At 38.3% G+C, this 18223-nt stretch overlaps 1 protein-coding gene across 3 annotated transcripts in view; it reads right to left on the reverse strand.

The window, feature by feature from the left end:
- BPIFC (BPI fold containing family C) overlaps window positions 1-8238 on the reverse strand; it is a 54349-nt gene extending 46111 nt beyond the window's left edge. The window contains exons 1-2 of one of the 3 annotated variants that reach the window (XM_056798820.1): window positions 7906-8235; window positions 7643-7747 (exon numbers count right to left, since the gene is read on the reverse strand). The gene's annotated coding sequence lies outside the window, so the exon portion shown is untranslated. Of the gene's footprint in view, window positions 1-7642 lie in introns of all 3 variants that reach the window. The other 2 variants (XM_016425831.2, XM_016425830.2) reach the window with 2 other exon arrangements.
- Window positions 8239-18223: the final 9985 nt, after the last annotated feature.

Below are 18223 nucleotides of genomic sequence, written 5' to 3' on the forward strand. Positions count from 1 at the left end.
TCTGAAGTACTTTCTAATTCTAAATCCATGATCCTACAAATTTGGTAAAATAGAAAGAAAATTGACTATGAAATGTGAAGACTTGGGTTCAAATTCTGTCTCTCCTACTTATTGCCCATAGCTCCTGGGCAAGCTCCTTTACTTTCTTGGGCCTCAGTTTTCTCATCTATTTAGTGAAGGAGTTGAATTAGATGGTCTCCAAGGCCTCTAATGGTCTCTGAATCTCCTCTCAGGTCTAAACTCTTGTGACATAGCCCTTAGACCTAGCTAACATCACTTCTGGGCACGTATACCACAGAGGTCAAAGTCCCCATTGTTGTTTGGTTGTTTCAGTTGGGTCCGACTCTTTGTGACCTCATTTTAGGGGTTTTCTTGGCAAAGATACTGTAGTGGTTTGTTATTTCTTTCTCTAGCTCATTTTCTCAATGAAGAAAAGGGTTAAGTGACTTGCTGAAGTCACACAGCTAGTAAGTGTATGAACCTGGATTTGAACTTATGAAAATGAGTGTTCCTGACTCCAGGCCAGAACTTTATCCACTGTACCACCTAGCTGCCCCCTAAAATAGCAGCAACAACACCAACAAAAACTGTGAACCAAGTGGATGCCTGTTACATGGGGAATGGCTGGACAAGCTGTGACGTATGAGAGGAAAGGGATAATATTGCTATAAGAACAAGAGATATGAAATAGGAAGAGAAGACTTGGAAAGACTTGTATGAACTGATGCAGAGTAACACAAGCAGAACCAGGAAAATAATTTACATAGGGATTACAACCTCATAAAAGCTATTGGAACTCTAATCATTACAGTGATCAAGGATGATTTCAGAGGCCTAAGGATAAAGCACATTTCCCTCATTTAAGCAAAAATAGTGAATTATTTGGGTGGAATAAAGCAAATACTGTCTGATATGGTCAATATATTTCCCCCCTCTCCTTTAATTCTACTTCTTTATTAGAAGGGAGGATTCTGTTTCCTAATTGGAAGTAAGTTCCTTGAAGACAGGGACTATTTCAAATTTCTTTTTTATTCCCAGAGCCTGGAATCACGCCCAGCACGCTGTGAGTAGGTACTATTGTAGTAATAAAAATCTGACAACTTGGTTTAGCAGGTAAATTGTCAGAATTTATTAGGAATTGCTGGAGTTGGGGGATTCATCCTCTTCAGAGAAATGGGTACCAAAGCATAGGTGAATATAAAAGAGGCGAGCATTTATATAGTACGTTAAGGTTTGCAAAGCACTTTACAGATATTCTTTCATTTTGTCCTCATAATGACCATGGGATATAAGGTGCTATTATCTCCATTCTGTAGATGAGAATGACAGAGGTTGCTGTTCATTTTTTTCAGTCATGTCCAACTCTTCATGACCCCTTTTGGGATTTTCTTGGCAGAGATATTGGAGTGGTTTGTTTCCTTCTTCAGCTCATTTTTACAGGTGAGAAAACAGAGACAAACAGGACTAGGTGACTTGCCTAAGGTTACCGAGCTAGTGTCTGAAGTCACATTTGAAGTCAATTTTTCCTGACTTCAAACCTAATACTTTCTCCATGGTGTCTCTAGCTGCCTCATTGCATCTATAATATGTAGTGCCAGGCTCTAGGAGTAACCTAGTCAAGGCTCCATGTTTGGCATTCTATCTACTATGCCAAGGTCCCAGCTCTTCCCCCACCTCCTTCAAACCTTTGCCTTCTCTCTTAGTATAAATTCTAAGAAAGAAGAGCAGCAAGGGCTAGACAATTAGGGTTAAGTGACTTCTCAACACATCGATTAATGGTCTGCTGCCAGAGTTGAACCCAAGTCCTCCCTACGCCAGACCTGGCACTCTGTCCACTGGACTACTTAGCTGCTCCAAGCTTAACTCTTGAAAGGCAGCATTTATGAGAACCTAAAGAGGTGGCATGGGCTTGAAGATCTGGGAAAACCAATTCTGCCAACTCAGCAGCTTTCACATAATAATAGGTTTCCCTTTTTCATCCCTTTCCTGATATAGTTAAAACAACTTGGCACCTTAAATTAGACTGGTCAGCACTTAGATCATAGTCAGAAAGGCAACAGAAAAGCAGAGGAGGTTGCTTCTAGATGGAGATTTGCCCTTTCTCTACTACAAAGCTTAATAAATAAATGGTTGTTGATTGATTGATGGATGGATGTAGGGGGATTGGTACTGGGAAATGATAATAATGCAATTAAAGAAAACAATTGTTGCCATTGTTCAGTTGTTTTTCAGTCATGTCTGACTCTTTGTTTTTTGGGTTTGTTTTGTTTGGGGTTTTCTTGGCAAAGATCATAGAGTAGTTTTCCTACCTTTTCCAGGTCATTTTACATATGAGGAAAATGAGGCAAACAAAGGAAGTGATTTGCCCAGAGTAACCCAGCTAGTAAGTATCTGAGGTCAGATTTGAACTTAAGGCTTCCTGACTTAAGACTTCCTAGCATTCTAACCTCTGCACCACCTAGTTGCTAAAAAAACAATATAAGCTTCAATATAAAAGGAAAGATGATCTAGAGTAGGGGTTCTTTACTTGGCATCTGTGAACTTGTGTGTGTATGTTTGTTTAATTTAGAAAACTGTGTTTTAAATAGAATTGGCTTCCTATTTAATTCTATGTGTTTTATTTTATACATTTGAAAACATTGTTCTAAGGAGTTGATTGGCTTCACAAGACTGTCAAAGAGGATCATGACTCCAAAGGATTTAGATTTAGGCTGTATATAAGGAGAAGACTTGAAAGGGGAATTGAGAAAACTTAATAAAAAGGGGGATAGAATGAATAATTTCAGAAGTGGCAACCCAGGAATCCCAGGGAAGTGAGACAGTGTGATGTGATCAACTAAAGACAGATAATGAAAGTCTAGATCCTGTCCAATAAGTAAAATGACCAACATGTACAAATAATCCTTAAACCTTTAGGATCCAGGGACATCAAGTCATGCTCACCACAACAGGTAAAAAAGAACCAACCATGGCAGTCATTGAGGATTGACTCAAAGGGTTGGTTCTAGATAGGAAGGGAATGTCTAGGCAATGGTAGAAGGAGTGGTTGGAGATGGGGGTGGAAGAGGAGGAAGAAGCAAATCAGACAAGAGATAGGAATGAATGGATCAAAGCAATGGGTGGAATGGGATGCCAGAGGAAGTGAGAAGAAGGATCAGTACTTTACAGGTAAATGAGGAATGCTGCATAGCTTCCAAGGTAAAGAAGAGCAAGACAGTGGAAGTGGAAGAAAACTGGATTGGTAGCTTGTATCTGATCCTTACAACATGTATGCTTTAGGCAAATCCCCTAATTTCCTTAACCTTCCATTTCCTGGTCTACAAAAAGGGGTTGATGGGAATGAGCTAGATGATCTCTAAGACTATGAATAAGTATTTTAAATGGGAATGGGATGAAAGGGTGATTGCTAGAAGTATAGAGAGATATAGTTCTGTACAAACACAAAGGATTAATGAGCAAGAATTTATTAATTAGCAACTAGGAGCTAGGCACTAAAGGGGATTCAAATACAAAGAATGAAACAGTTCCTTTTCTCTGAGAGCTTACCTTCTAATGGAGAAGTCATCAAATATTTATGTAAATAGATACAAAGAGAATAAATACCAGGGATTTTGGGGAGGGAAAAAGATGATTTTCTTTGGGCTCTTTTTATGCTGTTCTGAAGGGAGGGAAAGAAAGGAAAAAGAGTCAGAGGTGGTCATAGGTCAACAAAAGGCATGGGAAAGAGATTTGTTAGGACCAAAAAAACAAACAAACAAAGAAAAAAAAACCCACCACTAACCTGGAACTCTGCAGGTCAGGGTTCTAGTCCAGATTTTGCCTCTACATTGCTGGTTCATTTAGAACAAGTGTTTTCCTTTCTCTCTAGCCTCAGTTTCCTCATCCACAAAAAATGAAGAGTTTTGCCTATGTGCTTCCTAAAGTTTTATATCTTTAACCTTCTATGAGCGTATAGATGGGGAAAATGACATGCTATGATGCACACTTTTCTGGGTCCATAGTGAAACAGGAAAATGTCACAGATACTCAGAGGCAACATTTCCAGGGTTTGTGAAATTCTTCTTGTATCGCTGAATGGTACATCTTTCATTTGAATTCAGAGAATGTGAGGTAGCAGAGTATGGGTATATGCTTTAAATCAGAGGTTCTTAACTTGGGGTCCACCAACTCTAGGTGGGAAGATTTCAGGAAGTGGTAGTGTCTGTAAACTCAGATAGAAAAAATGACATCTTTATTTGTATTCACCCCTCACTGAAATTTAGTATTCCCTTCAATTATTTAAAAATTGGTTCTGAGAAGTAGTTTTCACTCTTTACCTAACTTCATGGAAGGGGTCCATAACCCATAAAGGGTAACTACTCTAGCCCCAAATTAAAAGTTGACTAACTGAAGATGTTTGGTTTTTTTTTTTTTTAAGTCAAATACATTTGAGTTTGTTGGGCATGGCAAGTTTTCAGATTTATTTAAAGTGAAAAACTTTTTCCCTCATGTCCAAAATAATAGCAGGGATTTTCCCAGAATTCTTTAAACATGTCAGTTAGAAGTGGCTTTACAAGAAAATCTAGGTAGCACAGTGGAGAGAGTACCAGGCCTGGAATCAGGAGGACTTGGGTTTGAATTTGGCCTTAGACACTTCCTAGCCATGTGACCTTGGGCAAGTTACTTAGCTATTACCCCAACTACCTAGCCCTTGCTACTCTTCTCTCTTAGAATTGACACTAAGACAAGAAGGTAAGGGTCTAAGAAAAAAAGAAAAGAAGAAGCAGTTTTAAGAATGAACATCTGAAGACAAGGAAGTTATTTTTCTCCTGGAAATTTATGAGCATATGAAATTACTAGGGGCTAAAGGGAGAGTCTGTATATAACTTTCAGTTAAAATGTTTGGCTACAGTGATAATTAATGAGTAAGGGGAGGAAAAAAAGAACACCCTTTTGTTAAAGAGCAAGTACCTATTAAAAATTTAAGCTATTTAACAAGCTGACAAGCAAGGGCAGGGCTGGTTCTCAGTAAGAAAGAAACCAACCTGAATTTGAATTGTTTGCAGTTGGTTATTGTGGGGCAGTGAAGGTGCTTTCCCAAAGGTTAGAATTCTTAAAAATATAAAGTGTCAGTTGTCATATGTAAGGGTAATATGTACAGGCATGCTCTATGCAAAAACAAAACTGAGTTCTTTAATTCATGATTTTCTGTGTTTCTGCTGTTGTTCAATTGCTTCAGACTCTTGTGACCTCATTTGGGGTTTTCTTGGTAAAGATACTAGAATGGTTTGCCATTTCCTTCTCCAGTTTATTTTATAGATGAGGAAACTGAGGCAAACAGGGCGAGTGACTTGCCCAGGATCATATATCATATGTGTCGGAGTCCAAATTTGAACTCAACTTTCTGACTGGGGCTAGCATTTTATACATTGTGTCATCTAGCTTCCCTTTTCTGTGTTCTAGTATAGCTTAAATTGTATTTAACTGATCTCATTCAATAGCCAAGAAAAAGAAATGTATATACATATCAGATATGATACAAGTTTGTTAACTATCCCTGAGAATTAAAAAAAAATCATTTTATCCATTCATTGAGGAGGGAATATTTTAGGTAGTGTAGTAGAGATCAATAAAACTTGTAATCAGGAAGATTCGAATTCAAATGCTGGCTCTGACACTAGTTGGAAGACCCTGGAGAAGTCATCACCTCTCCTCTCAGCCTCAGTTTCCCCATATGTAAATCCATTGTGCAGATCAAATAAGACAGTATTTGTAAAGCAATTTTTAAATGTTTACGTGTTATATAAATGTTAACTATTTTTGCTCTTCGTGGTCAGAGGTGGGAGTATAGATGTCGTCTAATCTAACAACCTCATAAAATGTTTATTAATGTAAGATGAGGAAACTTGAGCCCAGAAGTAAAATAACTTTTCCAGTGTCACATAGGAAGTAGGTAGAAGAGTTGGGATTTGAATTTGGGGCCTGTGCTTCTAAGTGCAGCACTCTTTCAGTATTTTGAGGCTCTGAAGAAGAATTAATTAAATGATATCATTGAGTACATTATAGATCAAAGCAATTAAAACTGGAATGGGCCTGAGGAATCATGGGATCATAAAATTAGAGCTGTATGAGACAAAAGAGGTCATCTACTCCACTGATCTCATTTTATAGATGAGAAAACTGAAGCCCAGAAATGCAGTGACTTTCTCAAAATTGCAAGGGTAGTAAATGGCAGAATTTGGGATTAAGTCTTCTGGATTCCAAATACAGTGAATGATCTTCATTCTATGGAGGTCCTCGTGTTGGAAAATTCAGTCTATCAATCAGCACTCATTTATTAAATACCTTCTTTGTGCCAGGGACTGTGTTGGGTATTGGGGATACAAAGACAAAAATGAAATAGTCCCTGCCTTCAAGAGGGACTTCACTCTTCTCCATTGACAGATTCATTTAAAGTAATTGTTTTGCAGCTAATATTCAAATTCATAGGATCATAAATCTGGACCTAAAAGGGACCTTGGTGCCAATATAGTCCAACCTCTTCATTTTAAAGATAAAGAAACCAAAGGCCTGAAGTCACATAAATAGCATCAGAGGCAAAATCTGAACCCAAGTCCTCTGACTCCAGACTCAGGACTTTGTCCCCAATACTACCTGGTTCATATAAGTCTGAGGAGCAAGGATATCACTAATGCTATAGAAGCCTGTATCTCATAAAAAAAGTCAAATAGTAGGGAATAAGAATTCTTTATATTTCATGAACTCTTTATCATTTACAGCCCTTCGATTCACTAGATTCTTATATCAACCACACAAAAGTAGGTAGAGTACAGATACCCATTTTACAGATGAGGAAATTAAAATACAAAGCAAATGAATTTAGCTTGGCTAGTTAGAGGTAGTGGAAGAACTTGAATCAAGCTCTTCTCCTCTTTTGCATTATTAAAAATGGATAATATTTCCAGGAATTCTGTTTAGGTAAAAAACTATAAAGTTCCAGATTTCAGAATCAGATCTAGGCAACATGAGGGATTGGAAAATTCAGGTTAAGCCTTTCCCTCCAACCCAGACTTAGGTTTGACCAATTTAGATAATTCAGGCAAATATGAGGGTGATTTTTTTTTGTTTGCCTCAGCTAGACCAATTATGCCATATGACTCAATTCCCCATTGGCTGAGACATTACAATCCTCAATTACAAGAGATTATTTAATTTTTCATTTCAGATGAAAATGGCACTTTGTTCCCCCAGTAAAAGGTAAAGCAAGAACATTGGAGAACACTCTTGAGTGGCAAGGAACCTTGGGGGCCATCTACTGTAATGCCCCACCAGAGGCGTAAGGTCTAGGAAAGCTGGATGGATCTACTTCCCCAACATTATCCCGATAATGGGAGGCTAATGAAATCAGTCTGCTGACTCCATATTTTTCCAGTGGTTTTACAGATGTTCCCTATTTTCACCTTGCCTCTTACTTAAGAGGCCACTCTCCCTCCTTTTGGGGTAGGGTGAAATCCAACGTATACACACAAAGCTAGACTAGGATAATTTCCCATTCTTCCAGGTTAAGGAGCCAAAGAAACGGAGATGTCTCCCAGTGAGAGCGAGCTCAGGAGGGCCAAGCCCTGCCTGAAAGAGGGCTTCAAGTTGTTCCAAGGAGCCTTACCTTAAGAAGGAGGAAGTAGGAAAGCGGCAGCTGGTCAGCCCAGGCTAGATCCCGACTCACCTTCTTTGAAGCCAGGGTGTTGAGCACTTTGTGCCTGAAACTCAACTGTAATCGAGCCAAGATAATTATTGGTCTGAATCATCTCTGGGGTGGATTTTTTTTAAGCCTCTTTCAAAATACAATAAATAATTACTTCATTGCAATTAAGCAATGGCAGTATGAATGAAAAACTATACTCTGACTGGCTCAGTAGACAATCTTACCTTTCTAATCATCTCCCTGGAAAACACACATGCACCTTGAAGATGGGATTAGGCTTTTCGCCACTCCAATTATGAAGAGGCTTCCATTGCTTGGAATAGAGGAGGCCTCAAATGACACTAACTGGTAGAGAAAGAGAGATGGAAACTCTGGTCAGAGGATCTGAGTTTGAATCTGCTACTCCTTACTTATAAATAATTTAACTTCTAGTCTCTTTATTGGAGACATGAAAAGGTTTAGATCAGATGACATCTAAGGTTCCTTGAAGCTCTAAATTTATCTTTGTGCCTAGGATCTATGCCGAGTTTCTTTACTGGGCAGGTCAGTGGTTCTTCTGGTTAGGGCACTGGTGCTGAATGATTCAGAAGCTCTCATGTCTTGAACTACATCATCTTTATGTAGATGACCCTCCAAATCTGCATAGCTATCTCTCCTGTCTTTCCTAAGCTCTGATCTTGCATCTTCAGTTGGTAGTTCATTATCTCAATCTGAGTTTCTGTCTTAGGAAGCTGTCAGTAACTACCTTTGATCAGGTATCTGAGGGGCAGAAAGGACTGATGTGCCTTCCTTTGAGTGGCAGCAAAAGTTCCACCTTCTACCTGAAGCCTTTCCCAATTCTTCTTCATTCTGCTGGTTGCCTCCAATTTATCCTGTATGTGTTCTTTTGTCTATTTTTTAAATTTGATTTTAAATTTATTTTTAACCTTTATTTTAATACCAGATTTCCACACAAGTTTTTCAAAATTATAGGATTCATGTTGTCTCCCTACCTTCTTCTCTCTCCCCCTCCTGAAGCTGACAAGCAATTCAATCTGGGTTATACATTTATTATCATGCAAAACCTATTTCTATATTAGTCATTTTAGTAAGTGAATAATCTTATAAAACCAAAATATATTCCCAAATAACCAAGTGACAAATCACATTATAATCTGCATTTCTACTCCAACAGTTCTTTCTCTGGAGGTGGAGAACATTCTTTTTTATAAGTTTCTTAGAAATGTTCTCAATCATCGTATTGCTGTTAGTAGCAAAGTCTAGCTTATTTGATCTTTCCACAGTATTTCAGTTACTGTGTATAATGTTCTCCTGGTTTATCCTGTATATGTTATATTTGTACAGAGTTGTATGCCTGTGACTCTCATTAGATTATGAGCACCTTAAGAGTAGGGACTGTCTTTTAAAAGCCTTTCTTTGTAGTGCCTGGCACAGAGTAGGCTTTTTTTTTAAGCCCTTACCTTCTATCTTAGAATACTGTGAATTGGTTCCAAGAGAGAAGAGCAGGAAAGGTTAAGCAATGGGAGTTTAAGTGACTTGCCTAGGGTCACAGAGCTAGGAAATATCGGAGGCCAAATGTGAACCTAGAACCTCTCATTTCTAGGCTTGACTCTCAATCTACTGAGCCACCTAACTGTACCACTTCCCCTCCACCAACTCCTCCCCCCCCCCCCCAAGTAGGCATAGGTTATAAAAGGTAGGTTTGTTCAGCTTGTAAGGATGCATGCAATTATCATATATAGAGTAAGATATTTGATACAAGGGTTTTATTTTCCCCTTTTTTCTTTGGTGTAGTGTAGGGGAAGGGAAGAGAAAATACTTTTTAATTAAAAAATTAAAAACAAAAAATAAACAAATATAATAAATAAAATAAAACCACAATAATATGAATTGGCAAGGGCTTCCTGCTGCCCTGTGCTTGGTGTATTTCATATGCCAGTGGAGATGCCAGGGGTCATGACATCAGAGCAGTCTTTCATTATTCCTGAAACAAAGAATCTTTTGTGCTCTAGCTGTCTCTGTCTCAGGTCTACGCTCCAGTAACATACCCGGATTCCTATGTGAACTGAAACACGACCAACATCACAGGACCTGCTCAGGACTTAGATAATAGGCAGAGTCCCTAGCCATGGCCTTCCAGGGCCCCACCACAAAAGGTCTAGTAGACCTTTTGAATTCAATGTATTCAAGAGAGTCTATTATGTTTCTCCCCAAACATCTACTTTCTCCTAACTTCCCTGTATCTACTGAGGGTGCCATCATGGTTACATATTCAATCAATTGCCAGTTCTTAGGAATTTAACTTCCTGTACATTTCTTGTATTCTTCCCCTTCTCTTTATTCATATCATAGTCTCCCTACTCCAGGTCCTCATTAACTCACCATCTCCTAGACAAATATAACAGTCTCCTTGCCTCAAATCTTTCCCCACTCCCATCTATCTTCCACACCTGTGCTCCCAAAGCCCATTTCCTTTCCTGAGAAGGCTTAGTGACTTGACTCCTCATTGTCTTGAAGATAAAAGCACAAATTTTTTTGCCTGACATTTAAAGCCTTTTACAATCTGTTTTTAGTCTATCTTTCTTAGTGGATTACTCATCATTGATTTTTCTGCCAGCCTAATTGTATTTAATTTTCTTATTTCTTGAAACCCTTACCTTCCAGTTTTAGAATCAATACTAAGTATTAGTTCTAAGGCAGAAAAGCAATAAGGGCTAGATGATGGGGGTTAAGTGACTTGACCAGGATCACACAGCTAGAAGTTATCTGAGGCCAGATTTGAGCCCAGGAACTCCTGTCTTCAGGCCTGATTTTCTATCTATTGAATCACCTAGATGTCCCTGTATTTACTTTTCTAAATATATATTATATCCCTCCCTGTAGAATGGAAATTTCTTGAGGGCAAGGACTAGATAATTTTTGTCTTTGTGTCATTAGTTGTCTAGTTGTTTTTTTTTTCCAACATCAGTATCATCATCATCAGTATCAACATCAGTAATGTCCCACTCTTTGTGACCCCATTTAGGGTTTTCTTGGCAAAGACACTGGTTTGTTTTGCCATTTCCTTCTCCAGCTCATTTTACAGATAAGAAAACCGAGGCAAAAGAGTTAAGTGATTTTCCCAGTATCACACAGGTAGTAAGTATCTAAGGTCAGATTTGAACTCAGGAAGTGTAAGTTTTCTTGACTCCAAGCCAGCTCTCAATTCACTATGGCACCACTTAGCTGTCCCTTTGTGTCTCTAGGATTCAGCATGGTGCCTGATACAGAGTAGGTGTTTCTTAAAATGCTTATGGATTATGTGATTGATAACTTACAAAAAAAATCTTAAACATATTCTAGGCTTTGGGCAGAATTATCCACAGGTGTCCCTAAAATTTATTTATAAGGTATAAACCTCTAGAATTTAAAAATATTTACATGTAATAACAAATTTCAACATACATTCTTCCAAAATCATAAGATCTAAATTGTCTCCCTCCCTCCCTTTCCTCCCCTTTCCCAGAGAGAGTTAGCAGTTTGATCTGGGTTATATAAGTATTATCATTCAAGATATACTTCCATATTGGTCATTGTAAAAGAATACTCTCATAAAACCAAAATCTTCAAATAAAAGCACATATAATGAAAAATAGTATGTCTTCATTTGCATTCTGACTCCAACAGTTCTTTCTCTGGAGGTACATAGCATTCTTCCTCCCGAGTCCTTTAGAATTGTCCTGGATCACTGTATTGCTGAGAATAGCTAACTCTTTCACAGTTGATCATCTTACAATATTGCTGTTACTGTGTGCAGTGTTTTTCTGGTTCTGCTTATTTAGTTCTATATCAGTTCTATATCATTATATATATATTATATATATCATTATATCTATATCAGTTCATGTAGTTCTTTCCAGCTTTTTATGAAGTCATTCCATTTATTATTTATTATAGCACAATAGTTTTCCATCACCATCATAAAGCACAGTTTGTTCAACCAGTCTCTAATTAATGGAATCCCCTCAATCTCCAATTCTTGGCCACTACGACTCTAGAATTTTTAATAAGGACTTCCTATCACAGCCTTCCATGGGGGTGAGTTGTCTGGGCTTGTCGATTATTGTGTAATGCTCCTACTCCAAGATTTCTCTGTTTCCTTTTGAGATAGATGAGTATTTGATTTCATTTGGTGTCCTCATTATAATATTCTGAGTCAGCTTGATAAGCACTGGACTCTTGGTTTTGCAAATTCCATTCAGTACTATCCAATTATAATTATTTATTATGCACATGCTATGTAACAAGATAAATGGGAGAAATTAACAAAAACATGATTTATCCCAGTCTATATCCAAGAGAGCAACCAGGTGACATAGTGGATAGAGTATTGGCCCTGCAATCAGGAAAACCCGAGTTCAAATATGGCCTCATATACTTACAACTGTGTGATCTTGAGCAAGTCACTTAACCCTGTTGTTAGTTTTGGTTTCCTTATCTGTAAAATGAGCTGGATATGGAAATGACAAATCACTCCATTATTTTTGCCAAGAAAATCTCAAATGGGGTCACAAAGAGTCAGACATGACTGAAAAATGCCTGAACAACAACCTGGACAGAGTTATAATTAATCTGATTAGTCAAGCATTGGTATTTAGTAGGTGTTTAATAAGTGCTTATTGATTAAGATTCATTCTGCCTTTGTCCAAGATGCTATGATAATCTCTAGGGGGGGTAGATTGAAGCTAAGCAAGGCAATATAAACAAATAAATAAACATTTATTAAGCCAGGCACTATGCTAAGTACTGGGGCTAAACATTCAAGCAAAAAGTAAGTTGGCTGATTGAAGAAATGATATTTGAATAGGGAAAGATGATATATAAGAGGGAGCTTAGAAGAAGGAACAGGAGATACTCACCTGGGTGGGGAACACATGTCAAGAAAGGAGTGAAGCATGAGTTGGCCTGGCCTATCACCAAAATAGAGGTTTCAGTAAGAACTCACCAATGGGAGAAGGACTATCACAGCAGGGGACATTCCAAGTGAGAAGGACTCAGCTTTGGAAACTTCAGGACAAGTCATCCCATTTTTGTTTGGGAGGAAACTGGTAGAAATGAGCACATCAGAAGTGCAGAAGGATAAATGAAGTCAGAGGGCAAAGTGTTCATTAAGTATGTGTTTCATAATTGTGTGGAGACTACTGGATCTATATCCCAAAGAGATAATGAAAAAGAGAAAGGACCTATGTGCACAAAAATATTTATAGCAGCTCTTTTTGTGGTGGCAAAGAATTGGAAATTGAGGGGATGTCCATCAATTGGGAAATGGTTGAACAAATTGTGGTATATGTTGACAGATGAGGAAACTGAGGCAAGCAAAGTTAAGTGATTTACCAAGGTCACACAGTTAGGACATGTCTGAGGCTGGATTTGGTTTTCCTGACAAGGCATGGTAACACTTAGCTGCCCTTTTCATAACTCTTTCCATATAGTTTTATACATTTAAAAACATCATTCTGAGAAAGAAGTCCATAGGTGTTACCGAATTGCCCATGGCACAAAAAAAAAGATTAAGAACTCTTGGAAAAGTCTTAACTAGTGTAAAATGGTTGAATAGAGTCAGAGGACCTGGGTTCTAATTTCAATTCTGACTTTTACTACTTATGTGATCTTAGGTAAGTATCTTCATCTCTCTGTGACTCAGTTTCTGCCTCTGTAAAAGAGGGGTTTGGCCCAAGCTAAATGGCCTCTAAGGTCCTTTCTAGCCTTAAGCTCATGATCCTATCTAGAAAAGCTGCTTTCTGTGGATGCAGGGAGTGATCAGGGCTCTTTGAGCCACATGAAAAGGAAAAGGTTGAAAGGAAGGAAAGAAGGAAGGAAGGAAGGACACTTCTTTGGTGGCCTCAATAAAACCTCAGGACTTTGATGGATAATACATTCCTAGTTCCATCTTATTTTCATTCTTGATTTGAATCTTGCAGGCAGGCATCTCCATGTAGAGGAGATGGAGCATACAAAGAGAGAAGGTAAAAAGTGGCTGATGAGTATTCACAATATTCCCTTGACTCTAAAAAGAATCTTGCTAACCTTTGGGCTGAGCATCATCCTACCCATCCAAGACTGGTATAGTTGCAACAGGTTGACTTTCCCTTTCCCATCTGGGGACCAGAGTATCATTTTTTTTTGTATAGACACCTTTTTCAGATCCCTATAACAGACAAGGCTAGGAATCCATATCTGTTCTGCCAGGTGGGACAGGTATACACACACATTCCCTCATACTATTCTTGTAAGAGTGTCCTTGTAGTTTATATGAGTTATATCAGTCGAGTATAAGACTTTGTCTTTGTTTCTTGAAACCTCAAATTTCAAGAATCCCCAATCATATCCCCATTGAACCATGTGATTAAACAGTTGTTTTTCTTCTATATTTCTACTCCTACAGTTCTTCCTCTGGTTGTGGAGAGCATCTTTCTCATAAGTCCCTCAGAATTATCCTGGGTCATTGCATTACTGCTAGTAGAGAAGTCCATTACATTCGATTGTGCCACAGTGTATCAGTTTCTGTGTACAATGTTCTCCTGGTTCTGCTCCTCTCGCTCTGCATCACTTCCTGGAGGCTGTTCCAGTCTCCATGGAATTCCTCCAGTTCATTATTCCTTTGAGCACAATAGTATTCCATCACCAACATATACCACATTTTGTTCAGCCATTCCCTAATTGAAGGGCATCTCCTCATTTTCCAGTTTTTTGCAACCACAGAGAGTGGCTATATTTTTATACAAGTCTTTTCCCTTATTATCTCTTTGGGGTATAAACCCACAGTGGTATGGCTGGATCAAAAGGCAGATATTCTTTTAAAGCCCTTTGGGCATAGTTCCAAATTGCCCTCCAGAATGGTTGGGTCAATTCACATCTCCACCAGCAGTGCATTAATGTGGGACCTTACATGTATAACAGTGAGAGCTATTCCAAAGTGGAATGGGGTTTCTTAGGGTTCTTCCTCACTGGAAGTCTTCAAACAAAGTCTATGTGATTACCATATATCAGGGAATTCTTGTCCAGTTATGGGTTGTCTCCAAGGTCCTTTCTGATTCTTGAATTATGAGCTGGAACTTGTCATTATGAAGACCAAGGTGTTGTCTTCAGGACAACCCTATTCCCATGTTGGTCTTTCTCTCTTTAGAACCCCTGTAGCATATACTCTAAGATTCTTGGAGTTCTCTTTTTAAATTTCTTTTTAAAGATGAATGTATTAATTCATATTTATTATCAAAGCACATGAACATTTTAATATACAAATAAGAACAGAAACATTTTAATATCCAAAAAAGGAACAAAAAGAGCCTTGCATATGACAGTGAACTTCTGTTAGGAATTTTCTTGGAAATTATATATATTTTCATTCCTTTAACCTCATGAGTGTTCCTGGAAAGAATCATTAATTTATGACATTAATTCAGAATTCAGCCCTTCAAGAGACATCAGAAGGCTCTTGGCCAACTTCTGAAGCTCCCATTTCAGCTCTCGGCATCCTTTGTAGGCTATTTCAAGTTTGTATTGGGCTGAGTGGCCTTAGAGGTTTTCAAAGACTGTTTTGTCTCCGCACCAGCAAGATAATGTCACAAACAGTGAAACTCAGTCTTCTGAGAAATGCTCTGAGGTTATAAGAAAAGAGCCAGGCTCTTTTCAACCCAAGAGTCATCTGCCCTTCAGCATTAAGAAGGAGGCTCTTGTGTGCCACACAAATCAGACATTTCTAAAACAGGGATGAATGGCACAGTAATGACCTCTGGAAAGGATCATTGTGGGTGTGGGTGAAGCTTTTGAAATTATTTCAGTGATCTTGTAACAGACTGGACCTGAATGGGCTGGTCCCCTACTTCCAAAGTGGGACAGCATGTAGTGGTAGTCTCTCGGTAACTGAGAATGACAATTGTCTTTGTGCATTATTATCTATTGATGTACCCTCATGTGGCTTTGGAGTCCAAAGACTGAGGCGCAAACTTTGTGGCACATGGGGCCTGGGACGCCCGTTGTTATGGGAGGTGCGGTTGTGGCCTGGTGTCGGCTTTCACGCGCAGCAGCAAGACGTCGACGTCGCTCATCTTCAAAGGTGGCATGGTTAATGTGGGTTCACCAGGTGCTTCTGTCAGAGGCAGCAAGTTCTATTTGCTTTGGTGTGATGCCAGCCCACTTCAAGTTGGACTTTAGCTGATCCTTGAATCTTTCGGCCTTGTTTCCTGAGTCCAGCTGACAATTCACCGTAGAATACCTGTCTTGGTATTCGCTGTGGGTCCTTGCGGATGACGTGTCCAGACCATCGTAGCTGGGTTTGGAGGACCATGACTTCGAACAACATGTAACATGGAGCTAACAATTAACAAGAGGTCTACTTAGCTACAGTCAGGGAAGGATGCTCAGAGCAAAGAAGAAGGATGTTTATCCAGGATTAAGCATGGATGTCCTTTGGCCTAAATGATGTATCTCTCTTGTTCTGGACTTTTTGGACTCAGGATATCAGGAAGCTTAAACCTCCGATTGAGAAATCAATTCTCAATATTTTTTTAAACCATTACCTTCTGTCTTAGAATCAATATTACATATTGGTTACAAGGCAGAAGAGTGGTAAGGTCTAGGCAATGAAAGTTAAATGACTTACCCAAGGTCAGGTAGCTAGGAAGTGTCTGAGGCCATATTTGAATCCAGATACTCCCAACTGCAGGCTTGGCTCTTTATCCCCTATGCCACTTAGGTGCCCCTGCCTCAGTTTTCTTATCTGTAAAATGGGGATAATCTTAGCACGGTGAAGTTGATCATTAGGCATTGTGTAATTAATTTTTCCAATGAATGATAAATTTATGTGGAGATTTTAATTTCTAAATTCTATTCCTCCTTAACTGCAAAATAGGGATAATAACAATAATGCTTACTTTCCAGGATTGTTGGAAGGATTGAATTAGATGATATTTGTAAGGTGGTAGGTATGACATAAACACTAAATATATAAATATTTATGATTATCAATAACTTATTAATGGAATGGTAATATATTCTTATTCTAGCTCCAAATTATACCCTTATATTTAACCTGTACCTGGGCATTTGTTTCTAAGTACAATGAAGGAGAGCACTGGAAAAGTGAACAATGCAAGTATTGCCACCTAAAGGCAGAAATTTTATTACAATAATTTTTACTCTAACCTGGATGCAGGACATCATAAAATGTACCTAGAAATCTTATTATAATAATTAGATCACCACTATTAACTTTGCAACTGTATAAATGGAGATTATGGCCTTTGGACTTCATCCCCCCGAAGTCCCTTAGTATTTCCCAAAATTCCATTTTCCTGTGTCCCCACATTTTGTGTGATTGTATTTAAGTGGCTGTAATTCCTCCCTCTTCCTCTCTTGGAGCTATGACCGGGCTGAAGTCAGGCAGTTCTTTTGTTTTAGTTAGTTATTATTAATAAAACTTTATAAAATATAACAGAGTTATTATTAATTATAAAACTGACACAACCCTGATAATTGCAAAATTATCTTTTTTCTGAATTTAGCGAACACCAAAAAAGGAACATTTTGTATATATTCTAGAAAGGTTTATATGTGAAAGCTTTTTTAAAAGTATGTAATAATTTCAATATGTTACTTTCAAAGTTTTCCTGTTTTTGTTTCCTTCTGAACTTCCTTCTACTCTCTTTTGTACATTTAAAAAATTATAAAATTTCTTTTAAAAGAAAATCTTCTTTTCTTCTTTTTTGAGGGGAATCCTGTCACTAGTTCCCCTCTTCGACCCTGCAACCCTTGCCCCAAATGAACACAATTCCCATGATAAATATTCATAAGTGAGCAAAATGAATCCCCATTTTCCATGTCCAAAACCATGCTTCATTTTGCACCTTGAGTCTATCAACTCTTTATCAGGAAATGAATGAGTAATATACTTCATTATAGGTCCCCTGGACATGATCAGAGTTCTTAAGTCTTTCAAAGCTAAGACAAAAGAGTTGCTATTTATAAATTGTCCTCCTGGTTTTGCTTATTTCACAGGTTTCCCTGAAATCATCACTTTCATCATTTAAAAAATATTGCATCACATTCATCTAGTATAAGTAGGTGGCACAGTGCATAGAATGATGGGCTTGGAATCAGGAAGACATTTTCTTGAGTTCAAATCTGGCCTCAGGAGTTTAGTAGCTGGGTGACCCTGGGCAAGTTACTTAATCCTGTTTGCCTCAGTTCCTCATCGGTAAAATGAGCCAAAGAAGGAAATAGCAAACCACTCCAGTATCTTTGCCCCAAATGTGCTCACCAAAGAGTCAAACATGATGAATGAACAACATTCATATGCCCTAATTTGTTCAATCATTTCCCTATTGATGGGTGTCCCTTAATTTCTATTTCTTTGCCACCACACAAAAGGCTGCTATAAATATTTCTATACCGATAAGGCTTTTCCATTTCTTTAATCTCTTTGGGATATAGTCCTAGAAGTGGTTCAGATGGATCAGAAGATATGAATAATTTAGGTTCATAGTTCTAAATTACTTTTCAGAA

This window comes from Monodelphis domestica, chromosome 5, assembly GCF_027887165.1.
Source record: "Monodelphis domestica isolate mMonDom1 chromosome 5, mMonDom1.pri, whole genome shotgun sequence".
Lineage (NCBI taxonomy): Eukaryota > Metazoa > Chordata > Mammalia > Didelphimorphia > Didelphidae > Monodelphis > Monodelphis domestica.